General features: G+C 37.2%; 1 protein-coding gene across 3 annotated transcripts in view; it reads left to right on the top strand.

The window, feature by feature from the left end:
• The window catches only part of Dmtn (transmembrane and coiled-coil domain 2 protein Dmtn), a 404,032-nt gene that overhangs the window by 41,915 nt on the left and 347,090 nt on the right, over positions 1–15,027 (top strand). The gene's annotated exons all lie outside the window — the stretch shown is intronic.

The following is a 15,027-nucleotide window of genomic DNA, read 5'->3' as shown; positions in this document are numbered from 1 at the left end:
TTATACAAAACCGTGGCAACACCACAGCCCTCTCATTTGCTAACAGTGTTTAAAGGGAACTCGGAGCTCCGCCTTCAAATGCCATAATCGCTGTCTCTTAGCATAGTATGCTGGCTTTTAATTTCACGCCACGTTTTTGATCCATCAACCTCATATTATTTCATCCTCACATGTTCGAAATGAGGGTGAGTGCAATTGAGGTCGGACGTTATGAAGTCACCCTCCTCTGCTTTTGAATAATGTTTCTGTGGAAGTTGTGTCTGCCATATCAAATTTCTCACTAAAATCCAATAGTAATACTCGCCTCGTTAAAAGTTCGCAGACAAACGTCCGTTGAGTCAAGATCAATATTGACTTCGGAAAAATGTGTGTTATTTGTTGAGTGAGCGAGAAAGGGGAAGGAGAAGGGACAAAGAAGGAAGGAAGGAAAGGGACGGTAAGTGACTACAACACCAGGTAGAAGTCGAACCAGCGATCGATGTGTCTTTCACCCGGAAGCAAATCCGTGTTCCGAGAGAAAAGAAAGAAAAGTATCACGGCTCTGCATTACAGCAGCACCAAAATAACTAACTGCTCTTCACAAGAGCATTCAGCTGCACACTAAACATTGCTCACGAATCAGATCAGCCGTGGAATCAAATCTATTCTGTTGTGGTATCCGCAAAATTTCTCTCCTTGTGCCCTCTCCTCCTTCCTGGTCTCCCTCTGGCATTATGCCAGTCATCAAACAAACGAAACTTTTTAACATTGTTACCCGTCTCTCCGGTCGTCAAAACGAATTATTTCGTTTTTTTTTTTTAATCCGTATTATGCATGAATTGAATTCAATACTTCTGTATTCAAGAAACAATTTACTCTTCAGGCATCACATCACGTTCTTCCTGGCTTTGCAGACGTATTGTGGAATACCCAACACCTGATTTCTTACTGAAGAAAATGTTTTCTTTAATTCTCCAGACCAGACAAGCTGAATTTGGTTGGAGTTTAGCGGTGTTTTTCAGCACCGAGGCTATATGAAACATGGACCTACAGTTTAAAGTAGAATCCGAACCACCATAATGGGTTTAGATCTCAAGGTTGTTCCACTGGAAATCGAACGCCGGACCCCATCTTCCAAGGCATACTTGCTAACTACAAGACCAATGGGGAGAGCTGCACAAACTGTCAAAAGTGCATTCTTAATCTCAACGTGGCTTACATACATATCTATTAATAGGAGAGTATTTCCAAAAATTTTCGGACTGTTGCACTAAAATAACGCGCCACTGGTAATAAGCCGTTCGTAGCATACAGTGCCATCTATGGGATAAATAATATATCAGTTTCAAATGTGCCTAGCTGCGTCAGTTCGTTGAAGGTAGTAATTTGAATCAGTCATTGTGGGTTGAGCCAGCATCATGCATGACAATTATCCAGTCCACACGGCTGTTGTTGCCAAGGCTGCAGCGCTAAATTTGGGCTATAGGGTGGGTGCTAAATTTCCTCGAAGCCACAGTCTTGACAGAAACAGATACATCGACTGGAGCATTGTCTTGCAATATGCGAAATGCGATATCAGCACACAGCTACTAATTCAGATGATTGCCTCCAATGAGCCGACGCAGCTAGACAATTGAAACTGATACAATATTTCTCCCAAAGATGGCACTATATACCACGAACGGTTTCTTTCCAGTATTGCGATATTTCAGTGCCTGGCCAAAAACTTTTGGAAATATCCTCGTGTTATTTCTTTGGAAAGAAAGAAGAAAAGGCAAAAAGATTTGGTTGTGGTGTGGGGCCGGAAAAGGGTCCGAATTGTTAATATTTCCTACCAATTGTTTCTCCGAGAGAAAGCGATATTTTTTAAACAACTTCACTGCTATTATGGAGATTGTAGTCCTTCTTGATTAGACAGTGGATTCCTTGTATCGCTGAAGGGGGCGGGGTGGATTAAGTTATTTCTTGTTTCCAGAAATTGAGATGTTTTTACGTAAAAATGATTAAAAACGAGGCTTTCGAAATGTGGGTGTGGAGAAGAATGGAGAGAATTGGCTGAGTCGAGCCGAAAACGAACGAGGGAGTCTTAGAAATGGTGGGGTAGAAAAGAGCGGTTCTAGATATTATTAAGAAGAGGAAGAGAAACTGATTGGGACATTGGCTACGAAGTAACTGTATTATGAGAGACGTGCTAGAAGATGTAGTGGCAGAAAATAGAGGGAGGAGCGAAGGAGACTTACAATTAATGGATGATACCAAGACAGAAAAATCGTACGTGAAGACGGAAGAGGTTAGCGGAAGACCGTGAAGATGATTTTCAGTTGCGGCAAGTGACCTGCCAATAATGGCAGAATATTTATGATGATAATGATAATAATAGTAGTGTAGGAAACACCATTTCATTTATTGTGCTAATCTGGCTAAAGTAGGGCTACCATATTTTCAAATTTTAAAAATAGAGGAACTTACAATTGATGTTTTTATGGCTTAGTTTTCGCTATGTTCCATATTTCTCGCTACTTCCTCCTTCAGCAAATCTGTTTTAAATACGATACTATCGTAATGATTTCCAGTTTTAAGCCAAATCAATTTTGTATTAATATTCAAGTTGATTTTATATTGAGACTTATAGCCCCTTTAAGTTTGCCCAATATGTTTGGTTTTCTTACACACAAGGATTCCTGCAAGAAAAATCAGAATAATTGAGATCTTGGAAACGGGCTGGCCAAGAATGTTAGCAGTACGAGAATTAAGGGACCAGGGAACTTTACCCCGTAAAAAAATCAGTACGATGTTTGCTGTGTGAGTAGTTGCCTTATCTTGCTGGAACCACATTATCTTGCTGGTTGTGATTTAGGCGTCTTATAAGTTCGGCCACTAGAACATTTTCCGGCATTGACAGGTAAGGCTCAGCAGTAACCGTAACTGTTTTGTCTGCATTCCCCTCCAAGAAGTATGGCCTTATTACATAATACATCATAACTCTATATCATATGACTACATTTCCATGGCTACTGAATTGGTGTCATCCTCAGCAGCTGAACAAGGCACGCCGCTGATCTAATGGCTAGCGCGTGTCTTTGGTGCACGTAGTACCGGGTTCGATTCGCGATGGGAGAGCTCGATCTCCTTCAGCCTAAAGGAAATCCTGGGACGTTAAATGAAAAATAAAATTTGCTTTGCTACACACCAATGAAAACCAGCAGATCTTTTTGCTGCATTGTGCGAAATGGACACAACCTAGATGGCGCCATCTTCAAAACCGAAAATATTGTTGAGATTTTTGGTTTAATGACTGTTAAATGACACATGTACCGCAATATCTTCAATAAATAAACGTGTACAAATGTGTTAATATTATTTATTAGAAAGCATCAGATCTCTTTGCCGATGTAATTTATTTTTCCAACACGAACCCCAAGGATATTTTATTAATAAACAAACAACGCAATTTCCTTCTGCTAATGGTTACGTAACAGCACTAGTATAGGTATTGTGATTATAGGCATACTGTTGATACTGTTGAACTGTAGGAATGTCTATTTATATCAAAAAGAAAAGTGCAGATTAAGTTGTATGTTCAACAATGCACTGGCCTAATCATTACATTTAACAATGTCTGGGAGAGAAGAGGAAAAAAATGAAGGTGATCTAGAAAGTAATAAAAATTATTATTATTATTATTATTATTATTATTATTATTATTATTATTATTATTATTATTATTATTATTATTATTATTTTATTTTATTTTATTTTTGCGGAGAAGACGTGTGGCGATACTACATCGAATGACACTTCGTTTCCGGTTCGTGATGATGTATCCACGACTCGTCGCTGGCGATGAATGTTCTTGGCCGCACAGCCTTTCGCAGTCAGAAATTCAGTGATAGCCCTCTGTTTCAGCCGGACGCCACCATGGTTGCCATGGATTGTTCTATTACTCTGAAACGGAGAAGAGACAGGAAGGTGAAACAAGTGACATTCTATAGTTTAAACATCAGTGCGTTAATAATAAACAGTTTCAGAAGTTTGCAGTACTATTGGTCAAGTAGTGGGCTTCTAGGTATTACTTTCTGAATCACCCTCATACAAACTCAAAGGGTTTAAAATGAACTGCACACACCAAGCAAAAATCGTAAGAATTACATATTTTCCTTCCGTTTGTAGGAGCTGAAATAGAAGCTTTTTGCTGCAATAAAAAAAAAAAGGAAACTGTAAAAAACCGTTTTGGTAATTAAACGGGAGAAGTGGAAAAGGATGTATTGGATAAAAACGGATCAGAATCTGGTAACCTTTGGCTGCACCGTGTTTTTTCACCTAAATTTCAGATTGCTTTGTTTCGATCTGGCAGACACGCTTGATATTCGCTTGATTGAATTACGTATTCATCTTGTAATCAATTTCCGATCCTCAGAAGCTGTTAAAATCACATTAAACTTTGCTAATTGTCCAATGCAGTTTAAATGCTTTTGTTTCTACGTAGCTCATTAAGGAAAATCTATTTCGTAATATGTAATAGCATTTATGTACTAGGGGATTATGAATGTAAAATGAACTTGGAAAAGTTAGTCTCCGAAAGTTGTCTCCCTCCTCCCCCATGTGTCGTAGTGTTCTCCAGGAATTTTTGATCGTGGATCTAAGGTCGGAAGATTGGAGGGGATCCGAACTGGATTGACCTGTGCAGACGAAATACAAGTATGTTATTTAAAAGGAGTTACGAAGTTTGGGATGGAGGGAGTTTGTACTCGGTGGATCTTCCTCGTGTTGCGCCTCTGGTGTCTTAGCTACTGGCCTGATCTTACTGTTCATTATCCCTGTAACTGATACGTTCCCCAGTTTTTCTTCAACATTTTTAAGCCGTCCAAATCCAAAAAGTAGGATTTCGGAAGGTCCTCAAAATAGGAATCTGCTTGGGCGATGACCTCCTTGTTTGTCGTTTTCCGCCAAGCTATTTTTTTTTCAAGTTTAGATATTACACAGTCACTGGGAGCCAAATCTGGTGAATACGGAGGATTTTTGTAATAATTCGAATTTTAATTCCATAATTTTTGCCATCGAAACTTGTCTTGATGAAAGAGAATTTTATTTTTCCAAATGACTTTTTTTTTGTGGATTTCTTCTCTCAACCGGTGCAATAACGACGCATAATAGTCTTCATTTATCGTTTATCCTGTAATCGGTGCATCTCAAAAAACTGTGGTCACCGCCTTCACCTTCTTCGGAGCTTGACCGCCTTTAAAAAATCACTATTTCGACTGTTCCTTTTTTTTTTTCTGGAATGTAGTAGTGTATCCATGTCTCGTCCACTATTATGTATAGACACAGAAACTCGTCGGGATTGTGTGAAAAAGCGCCAAACCAGTCTCCGAATCAATCATACGATTGCGTTTATTCTCCATTGAGAGCAAACGCGGCATCCGTCTTGCCGAGATTTTTCATGCGCAATTTTTCGTGCAAAACTGAAAATACTGTATTTTGTGATATGTCTGTGGCCTCAACTATTTCGCGAACTTTGATTCGTCGGTCACTCAAAACTAAATCGTGGAATCGTGGAAAATGGGTCAATAATGAGTGCTTTCGTCCAAATTTTATAATCGGCAAGGAGTATCATAAATGGGATTTTTCGATTATTTTTTCAATATCTCGTACTGTTTGCAAGATTTGAGCCTATTTTCGGTTTGATCAGTGTTTTCATTCTTTTTGCATGCAGTATGTAATAAGCAAATATATTACACACACCATTACTTATAATGTCCGTGATATATGGTATTCATTAGGCAAAACATTTCAAACAATAAAGATTCATCTTAGACTGAAGAAATGATTATCCTTCGTTTTCATTATCATTTGGCCATGAAACAAACGCGTGAGAGATATACAGTCCCTGTATACGAAAGTGTGGTGTTGGAATGTATAACTCGTTGGATAAATGCTTTACTTTTTAAAATTTCAATAGTTCAAGTGTACCCTAAAAATGTAATAAAGAAATAACAGCCATTTTTTAAAAATATTCAATTAGAACTGGACAATCTACGCAAAATTTGCAATCGATCAATGAAAAGTCATCTTTCTAGAGCCTGTAGTTTCCGAGATTTCGCTGTCGAAAGGATTGACCACAAACATGTAAACGTCCACAAACGTATAGTTTTTTTAAAAAAAAAACTCCAAAGATGGCAGCATAATTCATTTGCATTTATTTTGGAGAAGGTTTATTAAAATGTAAAGGCTTTGTACAATAATTTAAAAGGATAAACTTTATGATAAAGATCTCTTTAAATAATTTATTTAAAGTACACATTTGTTATAAACGTGAAATCACAAGTAACCGTAAATCAAACGTTTGAAATCAAAAGTTAGAGGTTGGAGCTCAGGCGCTTTTATTGCTATTGTAGGATTTTAAGAGATAGATAATGTGTGGTTTGTAGAGATTAAATCTACTGCTATATTTTGGGGTTAGAATTAGTAACAAGAAAGGAGGAGAATCGCTCTCTTCGATCTGTCACAGTAATATTAGTTATGTCACTAGAATAATATGGAGATTTTATAAACACTCTGTATATAATGAAGGCAGAGTGTCTTGAGGCCAAGCTGCGAAGTGATTTCTTCCATGATATTGGAATTTGTGAAAATTTAGGTCAAATTGACCTGTTTCCTCATTTTGCGTAAAAGTTGGTCGTTACCCTATCACATTCTTAAGTAAGAAGGAAAAGAGGCAGAAAAGATATAGTAAAGCCATGTAGTTTGTTGGCTCATGAGCAGATGATGATAATGGGAGGACATTTGGAGAAAGGCCAAGAGAATAGACTGACGCGACTGATAGAAATTGTACTTAGTGGTGATTTCACGAAGTCGAGGCGTCAGCTTAGGGCAATCATTATGCGATGTTGTATATATTGGGATGATGACTTCTAAAGGATTAACAGTTGACATTTGATATTGCCTTGCTTTCTATCACATGTAGCTTCCACGGAGATAATTACACAGAGAAAAGTGTGTTGAGAATTACTTTCCATTCGTGTTAGTATGGTACTTGTTAGACTTATCCACGAAAAGTTTATAAGAGTTCCTTCTAATTATTGGCTCCACTTCATGCCAATCTTTCTAACAGAATTAAAACAAGAAAAAGAACTAAAGAATAGGAAATAACTTAATATAATTAATAGCACTGGAAACACGAATTTGATTTTGATATATTGATCTCTTTATGCAAAGAAAGTCGTAACTGACTGGCTGGTCAACACCTAATCCAAACTGCTTGAGATAGAAACTTGAAATGTTAACTATATCAGGATTTGAGACGTAATGTACCACTAAGGAAGAATTTTTTGGAATTACGGTTGTTAAAGGGGTAAATGCGGATTGCAGTTATTATAATAAGCTGTCCATCTCGGAATACCTTAAGATTAAAGACAAGGTTGAAAAAAATCATTTTGTTGACTTTTGTTTTATTTAAATCGACTTTTGATTTAAATCACTTATATTTGATCTAAAAAAAATAATTAAGCGGTGTGGTAAATAAGAGCATTTAAGATTTCTTTATTACGTGATGTTAGAATAAAAGCGAAATTAGGAATTTCCAGATATTTGTGTTGTTTTTTCTGTAAGACGTCTGTCAGTAACCAATAGCAGTACAATATTAATATTGGTCATCCAACATCTAAGAGTGGGCACAATCACTGTGTTCTTGCGAATTCAGTTCACAATGATTAGACAAAAGATAACGTTGTAATGTGTTTTTTTTCTTTTTAAGCATCTTAACCAGTAAACAACTAAACTAAAATATACGGTGTAGAATATCCGTCGCGCTCCAAAAAACTGTTAAAAATAATTTTAAAAATCTTGAAAACTGCTTTAATGGTTTTGTTTAAATCTCGTTAATCAATATTTAATTCAGAACCCGGTAATATGATATAGGTTATTCGTTACATAATTAATACTTTTCTGACCAGAGTATATACTTATTTATTAAAATTAAAATAAAAAAGAATTTCTTCATAACGTTCTGTTATGAAGATCTCTCTTCCAGGTAATGTCTGATGAAGATAATGCTAAGTTATTGAAACTGTTACGTCTTATTCTAATTTAAATAAATAAGTATACACTCTGGTCAGAAACGTATTAATTATTTACGTAGTAATTCCAGAGTCAAGGTGGTGTTGCAGGTTACTCTTGTAAAAAAAAAAAAAACATAATGGCTGGTTTTACTCTTTTGAGTGAACTTTTTTCTGGATTTTTTAAAAAATGACTCAGGTGATTATCTTCTTATTTTATAAATAAATGTTCTTGCAATTACTACAGCATGACATTTAATTTAAGAAGTTTGAGCCAGAAAGGTAAACGCCGTTTCCCGTACATCTTATTTTTTTTTATGCTATGGTGAGAAAAGAGACGCTCTGCACCACTTTTTCTTAATTTTTCTAGCTAACTGAATAACTACAAAAACCATGTGGCAATATTTGAAAGTAGGCCACGTAATACCTCCACAATACTACAGGGTGCGCCAGAAACAGCTGACGGTTTTGAAAAAACAATGGCACGTCAGGGAAAAGTGTAAATATTTCATTTTTATCGAAAGAAATGGCAAAGCATACTGTCACTTTTGCACTATGCATAGGATTTTCAATCAATATGGGCTGTTTGCTGCTTAGAAATAACAGTATTCTTTGTGTGTATACCCCGACAAGCAGCGGCGCAAATCTGTCTTCAACATTTGAGGGGGGGGGTAAGACCGTTTCTATATCCTTTTTATTAAGAAAAAAGCAATGTTAAAAATATTTGTGAAGTTGAAAAACAATGCTGTCGAGGATCAGAAGAACAGAGTTGTCTTCAGCATTGGGAGGCGGACAGATTTGAGGCTTATTCTGGGGGGGGGGGGGGGGGAGATGAGACATATTACGGTAGATGAATCTGATTTCTGAGGTGAACCTGTTGTATATCAGGCAATGTATCCAAAAAAAAAAAAAGCACTTTTCAAATCGGATTATTGGGGGGACATCTTCCCATTTCCCCGGGATTTGTGCCCGTATCTACAGCTGAGATATTTTTCCAGCACGAGGAGAGGGACATATCCTCCTCTGCCACTTATTGCAATTTGTGTCCAAGTGAGGGAACGGAATTAATACAGATTGATGTAACTGAAATGCGCTAGGACACGAAGTTCGCTTTGAAATATTAAAGAATACTTTTTTTGTATGAAACATGCCAAGGGACATCAATTCCGTGCCGCTGTCTTTTGTGGCAGTCGGACATAAATCGTCACATTTGTCCCCCCAAAATATATTTCAAATTCGGATTATTGGGGGAGGACATGTCCCCCTACCTCCCACACGGGATTTGCACCAGTGCCGACAAATGGAAATGAACCTTATCTGGCATCAGTAACCTGTTCACATTGTCATACTAAACTTTCAGATGCTCCAAGAACTCGTTGCAAAACTGAAACCGCATTGTCTTGTCCCCCCAGTTGTGTGTCTAACTTGTAAAGTGAATCTGATTAGAAAGAAACTTGATATGTACCTTTCTCCAACCTTCGAAAAGAAGTCAGTTGTTTGGGATTGAAATCCATCAAGAATAAGAGGGTGAAGCCCATCCCATGTTGCAAGTTTGCACAAATACATAATGTGATAAAGAACAATTTTTCAATATATCTCGCGTAATAATTAGGTATTCGATTTTGATTCGGTATAGTTATAATTTCTGTAGGATTCCCTGATCATCTCCTTTGCTTGCGGTTAAAATCAGTCAGAGAAAACGGGTAAGATTGCTTGAAGTTTGAAGCTTGCTTATTGAAGTAATATGGGTCTTTTTTTAAGTTACTTTTTTCGATAACTTTCATTACAGTTATTCGATTTTGATGCAATATGACATGTTTATATTATGAGGCTTCTTAATCATCGTCACTGCTTGGTGTTGAGATCTGTCAATAGTGTACAAGGCTAGCACAAATGATTCATTCATTTTGAAAAAAGCTATATTTTCAAAACTATTACACGTACACTTAAAAGATATATGAAAAGAACCACAAACTCACATGTTTGTATACCCTCTACAAGTGTTCAATATGTGCCCCGTTAGTGACACGACACACGTCCACACGATATTCGAGCTCATTCCATACATTATGTAGCATAGTCATGTCAATTGTCTGCACTGCACTGATGCGTTCTTTGAGCTCGACTAAAGATTGCGTTAGTGGGGGTACGTAAAGAAGGTCCTTAATGTATCCTCACACGAAGAAGTCGCAGGATGTTAAATCAGGAGATCTGGGAGGCCAGGTGCTTTTCCCTTTATTCAAGCAACCAGTGTCTTTGAATTGCCGATATCAGCGCAAAGTGCTTTGTTTACATGACGGTTCTTTTCCATACTCTTTTCTGAAAGCGTGTTGCACCGCTACAACAGACGAACATCTAACATATTCAAGCACACAAATACTTTTTTCTTGCTTTTCCTCCATTTTCGACAGGTACTGACCTCGTAGTGCCACACACGATCGGAAAGATAATGGATTTGTGCTGCCATATTGTACAAACTTGATAAGTGTGGCTCTTTTCATATATCTTTCGTGTGTGTATGGTAATACTTTTGAAAATGTAGCCTTTTCAAAACGAATGAGTCATTTATGCTAACTGTATTTTCGTTTTCTTCTTCCCTTTTGTTTTTAATTGAATCAGTAAGTGGAAAAAGGAAAATATTCCACAATAACAATCTTTGTATAACTGAATATTCAACCTCACTACGTTTTTGGTATTTTTGAAAATAAAATATCATAACATACTTCGCAAATGTCCCATACCAATATCTGGATAACCAACGGTATTTCCAGTAAGCGATTTTGTTTTTCGTTTTCCAAATGTAAGATGTTGTTGAATACTGCCGCTTTTCCACTCACTGATTCCATTTCTGTGTGACAGTCTACAATTTTGGTGTGGAATTCAAGGTGGCTTTGCAAATCTAGCACTTTCACGATCAATCAATACCTCTTCACGTGAACAATAACTAGAATTATTTTCTTTCCAAGCAGAATTTTAATGTGGCTTGAAGTATTTGTTCGGATTATAGAATGCCAGGATTGCATTCCTTTTGATTCTTTGCCATCTTAAACAACGTGAATAATTAAATGTTAAGAGCCAAACAGTTCGTTTTAGATAGAAACTGCAATATAATAGACGTACTCTGAATCGAATTGTTCTGTATCGTTGTGATCATTAATATTTTTATTAATTCATTATATATTATATTGTTTTATGTAGAAACATTTTCATTACGTAAAAACTTATATCTTCTCACCTTAAAGTTAATTTTTGTTTACATATTATACTTTATATGATTAAACAAGCAACTATTTCCTTAGCAAGCACATCAACATGAAGAAGTATACTTAATCCATCCAGACAGCATATTCAATTAGCCTATGTTGGGATGCACGGTGTCTCAAAGGTATAACGCTTGCATTTGGTGCATGAGGTCCTTGGTTCGATTTCCGGTCAAGAAGGTTGTGGTGGACAGTATCGAGTACTTCCGTTTCCTCTTAAAATTTCATTTCACTAATTCTTCCATTATCATTCACTTACCTTAATCATCCGTCTCCCTTAGCCTAAAGGACATAATCGTCGGACGTTAAACTGAAAGAATTTCATTAGCCTATGTTGTAAATTTTGAAAAATTTTATACTTTTATACCCGTAGCACATAGAATTAAAATGAATGACATGAATTGAGATAGTTTGCGAACTACAAGGTAGAGATCTGCATGGGTCGGAATTTTTAGCTCGGGCTCGGCCCGGCCCGTGAATTGATAATGTGAGGCCCGACCCGAGTCCGAAACATGTTTTAGCATTTACGCCCTAGCCCGGCCCGAACTAGTGTGGTGATCAAATGAGCCCGAATTACAGAAACTTTATAATTTACGCAAAATTGTACTTTTATTTACAGGAATTAGAAGTTTAATTTTAAAGTTGTGCTTTAAAAGTTCTTCAGAAAGAATGGTCCAAACGTCCAATAAATATCGTTGTACAGTACATTTACAAAGTTAGGCCCGAGAAATATGGTTGTATATTTAAAAATTTACGGCCCCGGCCGAAGTGATATGCTTTGTAGGCCTGAGTCCGGTCCGCGGGCCGGGTCGGGCTCAGCCCGAGCCCATGCAGACCTCTACTACAAGGTAATCAAAAAGTCAGTCAACCTATGGAATACTACAAAAGATGTTGGCAGTGACTTCCGTTTACTGCTTCACATAAAAATGTGCGTTCTTCTGATCATTCTCTGGAGCGTTGCACAGAAACATCTGCAGTTCTTCCAAAGTATGCGGTTGGCCTGTGTAAGCTGTTGATTTCATATATCCATAAGAATATATTTATTGGATTAAAGTCATTAAACTGAGGTGGCCACAGTGGCTTGAAAGTGATGCGTTCTAGTAACACCGATTCAAGATACTCCATAGTCAGATGAGTGGTAGTGGAGTTTTCACTGTCATGTTGAAATTATTTCGTTCCCTTTTTCTTATCGGCCACAATGACAGAAAATTGCCTGGCCAACTGAAGGTAACGTTTAACTGTTGATCGTTTTGGAGAAGAAGAATGAAAATTCTCTTTGGAGATCTGACACGCCATGTGCACCCTTTTGGGCGTAACACGCGGATTGTCAGAACCACAAATGCAACATGAATATATATATCCGTCGAGATGAAACTAAGCCTCGTATGTCAGTCATCCAGTCCCCCCCCCTTCCTATATCAAGCGTTACATGTCTCATGATCCACTGAGAATACTCATCACACTTGAGGGAATCGCCTGCCATTAACTCTTGCTCAACTCTGATTTTGTACGGGAACATTTGTAATGATTTCCTCATAGCGGTATGCGCACCGTAAAACATATTGCTACTAGACAACTTGCGTAAGGAGTTCTGTGGATTATTCTTCGTTGCTGTACTGATATCCTTCAATTTGTTATCAGTGAGAACCGTCGATCAACGGAATTGCGGTCTGTTCTTCTTGCGGCTTCGTACACGCTCTCACTTTTCATGAATTTATTATACAGATATAATGGTTTGTTTATTCAAAGATGTCTTCCTGGGATGTGTTCCTATATAGCGTGTCGCGGCGGCTTCGTAACTGAAACGCATTATGTACTTTTCCAAAATTGGAATTGTTTCCTCTAGTATATACACCATGTTACTCTGGTAGTGTACTACAAATTTCTTTCCTCAATTGAGTTCGCCTGCAACAAAGAAAGAAAAAAGATTAAATATTTGCACCATGGATTGTGTGAATTTTTGTTCACACTGTAGTAAAACGCTTCTTACTCAATATCTCTAAGTAGTAAGTTCTTGTTAAACGAAAACTAAACATTAATATCTTCAGGGATTGACCAGAGCTTACCGCTATGTAGGGATTGTGGGTCGTTATTTCCATTGCTAATGTTCCGAAGCGGGTTAAATATACAGGGTGTTTCAAGACAAAACCGACAAGTTTGGAAGGTGATTCCTTGTATCAAGATGAGACAAAACGTATAGACCAACCTGGGTGCACAAATACGTCCTTTCGGAGCTATAGGCTGCCGAGAACATGAAAAAATGAATTTTAAAGGTCCATAGCTCCAAATCTATGGGATCTACCGTAGTCGGTTCAAGACTACTTAGGAAGTAATATGTGCGATATCCAAAAACACATGTTTCAGAATCTTAAGGTATTCATGCAACAATTTTTATAGAGGGAGTTTGGATACAAGCATATAATTTGAAGTGCTCACCAACAACCTCTATAAAAAATTGCTACTGGATTCTGAAACTGGATATTTGGGTAGTGCACATACTAGTTCCTAAGTGAAGTCTTGACCCGATTACGGTGTGCCCCATAGTTTTAGACCTATGAACCTTTAAAGTTCATTATTTCATGTTTTCGGCAACCTATAACTCCAAAAGGAAGCATTTATACACCTAGGTTAGTCTATACAAGGTGGCCTAAAAGTAGGTATACAGCCTTGCATTGATGACATTCTAATTTATCAAAATAATAAGTTTATTTGCTTCGGTCTGTTCCGAGCTTGAGGTATAAGTGGAAAAAAAGAACAAATAACAAAGAAACTAAGCCAGTATCTTCATAGATAACAATAAATATGTAATATAAAATGCCAATATGGGACTGTATACCTACTTTTAAGGCACGCTGTACTTTCTGTTTTATCTTGGTATGAGAAATCACCTCCCGAACGTTGTCGCTGTTCATTTAAACACCCTGTATAAATAAGCGTGTTTTTTAAAGTACAGTTTAACGAAAACGCCTTTAAAATCCGTCTGGAGAATAAAGTTGCATAGTTAAGAAGAATTTTGATCAATAGATTTTGAAAGACTGATAGACACTAGATAGTGACCCATTCTGTTTCCTCTTCTGTGTCCTTTCTGGCCTATTACTCTTCTTCCACATTAATCATTCTCTTCTGTGAACGTTCATCAAACTCCATGAGAAGTTACTTGAAGTTCCACAATGTAAACACTTTACACCAGTTTTGCTTTTGTGTGAAGTCTGGCGATGTTAATTCGCAAAATGGATAAATCGATAGTTTGTTATATACTACTTGTGGATCTTTATAAAAGTTGCGTATGATCGATTTACTATCATTAATCAATGTATCGGTATTTTATGACACAAAGTCCTCTAGAAGAAGTCCTCCATTCGAAACCTAGTTCAAAATTTCCCGAATGGGTGTTTCGTTTCGCGCACCTATTTTATTATAAGTAGTTTATTACTATAAGTTTATTATTTGTGAGAACTAGGACAGGGCGTCAAATAGAGTTTGTGGCCCCCGTGGCATATACGAAATTCGACGCCCCTCTAATTATACATATTATTCCTTTAGGCGTTCCATTAACTATGGCCCAGAACACATGTCCCTCTTGCTCTCTCGTGGATGTAGCCTGAGTTAGTCGGAGATTCAGTGTGTTCGAGAAAGAGTATAGACTAAGTATGTTCTGTTACGAATCAGTCAAACATCAATAAAGAGAAATGAACTTATAAAGATCATATTCGATATTCATGCAGCACATAAAA

Source organism: Thermobia domestica, chromosome 4 (assembly GCF_964235325.1).
Source record: "Thermobia domestica chromosome 4, izTheDome1.hap1.1, whole genome shotgun sequence".
Taxonomy (NCBI): domain Eukaryota; kingdom Metazoa; phylum Arthropoda; class Insecta; order Zygentoma; family Lepismatidae; genus Thermobia; species Thermobia domestica.
The sequence above is the reverse complement of the archived record's forward strand: the minus strand, read 5'-3'. Positions and strand labels throughout refer to the sequence as shown.